Below are 3223 nucleotides of genomic sequence, written 5' to 3'. Positions count from 1 at the left end.
AATATGTGCTATAATCAGTCAAGCTCCTTATGATCTCTCTTAGAGTCCAGAGATCAGAGCACACATGCCAGTCAAAAAGTGTCTTCCCAAAATGACAGAGAATTCAGAGTCTCTATCTTGTAATTAACAGAGATATCACCACCAAAGTCTGCCTGAATATTCAGACCACACGAATTCTGCTCTAGTACACCTCTCTCGGAACTACGGCATCGACCACCTGCTCAGATTCTTCACCTTGTTTCTCGCTATATATTGATTTTTTATTACTTTCAGGGCATCTCCATCTAGTATATTGAAACATATGAAATTGCTGATATTCAGCCATTTTTGATCAACTAAAATGACAATTTCACATGTTCAACTTACTATAAAAGAACAATTCCTCCATGTCGATATCCTGAACTACTTTGTTTGATGCACCAAGACAAATGTCCTGCCCCTCTTCTGCCCACACTGCAGGTGCTGTAAATGAGACATGAGCTGACATCAGTAATAGACTCCACTTACAACCCTAATGGCTCACCTATATATTTTCTTCTAAAGTCTGACATTTAGAATAACATGGTAGAATTTTACACTTTATTTTCATGATATCATTTATCTATATGGCCATCCTACAAGGTAAGAGGATGGGAGGAGAGGATATTCAGTTGAATAATATTCAAGAAAGATCTATTTCTTTCAGTCATTTTTTTTTGGCAGGGAGGAACACTACTGAGCCTTAACTGTGTGAATTTAAAAGGTATTTGCCATGACCTCTGCATCAATCTAGAAAATGAAGGGGTATTCATCAAATTTATTGTACAAAATGTAGTTTTTATAGAGACTGCAGTATAGCTTAGCCGCTATTGCTATAAACTTTGGAGTCTGACAAGTTCAAATCTTTGAACAAATTTCTGAGTCAGTATCCTCATCTGCAAAATAGGGGGAGGAATTAGACCTACTTCATAAGATTATTAGGATAATTAAATGAGATGATACATATAAAATGCACTTAGTACAGATACATAATAAATGCTCAATTAAAAGTAGTTTTATAGCCTCTTAAAATTTTTCTTATTCTTTTAGCCTAATTCCCTAATCATGAGATAGAACCTGGACACCAGAATTGCAAAATAGGGAGCACTTTGCAATTTGGGGTGGGAAAAAGCAGAGAAAATGCCTTGCTATAGATTCTCTATGAAGAAGCCCAGCGATTCCTCATTTGGCCAACTCTTCTATTTGCCCTTCAATTTCATTCATTACACAGCCAATTGAGGTAGAGAGTGAATGATAGAGCAGAAGAGAGTTCCCTCACCCCCAAATTGCATTCAGGGAACATTATTTATCTGTGCGGAGGAGAAACATTTAGCATTATTCTTAGTGGATTATATATCATGGTTTATAAATAGACCTTGTAAAATTAAAAGAATGCACCCTTCCCCCAGCCAGTTGGCCTTGAAAATACAGAGTGGATATAACTACAGTTGAAGACACTTCGTTGGGCTTACCACAGCTACAAGTAACTTTTCCTGGCCAGCTGCTAAAGCAGCTGCTGAGAGGCAGGAGGCAGAAATTCTGGCTTGGTTCTTCCTCAGCTAAGGTGAAGCAAATGCTCAGTGGCTGCCTAAAGCTACTGCTCAGCAGCCAAATAAGGGTACACCCACACAGCAAACATAGGACAAAACTTGAAAACTATGTTTTCTGCATAAGAATCCAAGATGTCAATCTCTAAGCCAGGTCAGCAAAACCCTCTGAACTCTGAGAAGTTTTTCCTTCAAAAGACTTCCAAGTATTTGTTTCACAGTCTTAAGGGCAGCCATAGCCAGTGGCACCTGAGCTGACGAGGGCCCTTCATTCAAGGGATGCTAAAGGCCTAGTCTGACCTCTTTGGGCACCAGAATGTTAACTGTAATTATCATTTTAGAAACTTAATATCTGATCAACTTCTTCATAAAAACAATAAAAATTATATTTCCCTGAGTCTTGATGCTGTCAAGATTCTACTTTTCTTTTCTCAACTAATTCTGAAATTAACACCCAACCTGACAGCAAGTCAATACAGCCCAGAAGAAAATAATCCCATGCTGCAGGGATCAGATCCCAACTCGGCACTTACAAGGCATATGACATTGAGCAAGTTGCCTTGGTTTAAAAATCTGTAAAGTAAATATAATAACAATACCTATTTCATAGGGTTGTTGTGACAATAAATTATATGTATATATAACTTAATTAAGTGTCTGGCCCATATAACTCCACTTAATAAGTGTTGGCTCTTTTTATTATTTTTAAATTATTTTTTACTTGATCTCATCCAGATCCCCTCTTCTATCAACCAGCTCTGCATCACTTCTTGTCCTCTGCAGAATCCTACTGCAGTCCGCGTTAACTACAATCAGCAGAGAACTCTATTTTTGTGCACAGTCGCTCAAAGGTTACGATCTTCATTAACTCTTTCTACCACTCTGGCCACTTATGTCCCCAGTAGCTAATGCACAGATTCAGGTATTGTTGGAACTTAAGATGATGATGTGGCTCCCCTCCAATCAGCACTCTGGAGAAAAAAAAAGTCTGCTGCTGTCCAGAAAACCCTTTTCCATCTCTCAACTTCTCAGGAAAGAGGAGTTTTATAGTCTGCCCTGTCTTTGGCTACATGTCACCTAAAAGCCTTCATCCATTACTAAATTAAAAATGACTTCCCAGTGTTCAATTCAACAGCGTATATACTACAATTGGAATGATTCAGAAAAGATTAACATGGCCTCTGCACAAGGATGACACACCAATTCACGAAGCATTTCATAATTTTGAAACAGGCACTTTTACATATTGCGAAAGTGAAAATGGTAAAAACCCCATAATGGTGAATCCAACAATATCTTCCAAAATTGCAAATGTATTTACCCCTTGATCTAGCAATCCCAAGTCTAGAAATTTATCCTTCAGACATACTTTCACACATATGAACTTATGCATTTACAAGGTTTTTCACTGGGCATTGTTTGTGATTGCAAAAGATTAGAAAAATGTAAAAGTCTATCAAGTGGAGAATGATTAAATAAACTCTGTTCTATCCATACAACGGGTTATAATGCTGACAGAAAAAATGAGGACATTCTCTATGTATTGATATAGAAAAATATCCAGAATATACAATAAAAAATACTGTTTCAAGGTATGGAACAGTGGTATATGTTAGGTTAACTTTTGTATATGAAAGGGGGCATGAGAGTATACATTC

The 3223-nt window shown here is 37.4% G+C and overlaps 1 non-coding gene across 1 annotated transcript; it reads left to right on the top strand.

Annotated features, from left to right (window-relative positions):
* The first annotated feature begins 2684 nt into the window (after positions 1-2684).
* On the top strand, positions 2685-2791 carry LOC131401521 (U6 spliceosomal RNA). The gene has a single exon (XR_009217719.1). It is a non-coding gene; the product is annotated as a U6 spliceosomal RNA (small nuclear RNA).
* Positions 2792-3223: the final 432 nt, after the last annotated feature.

Source organism: Diceros bicornis, chromosome X (genome assembly GCF_020826845.1).
Source record: "Diceros bicornis minor isolate mBicDic1 chromosome X, mDicBic1.mat.cur, whole genome shotgun sequence".
Classification (NCBI taxonomy): domain Eukaryota; kingdom Metazoa; phylum Chordata; class Mammalia; order Perissodactyla; family Rhinocerotidae; genus Diceros; species Diceros bicornis.
Note: the sequence above shows the minus strand (reverse complement) of the source record. Positions and strands in the feature narration are given on the sequence as shown.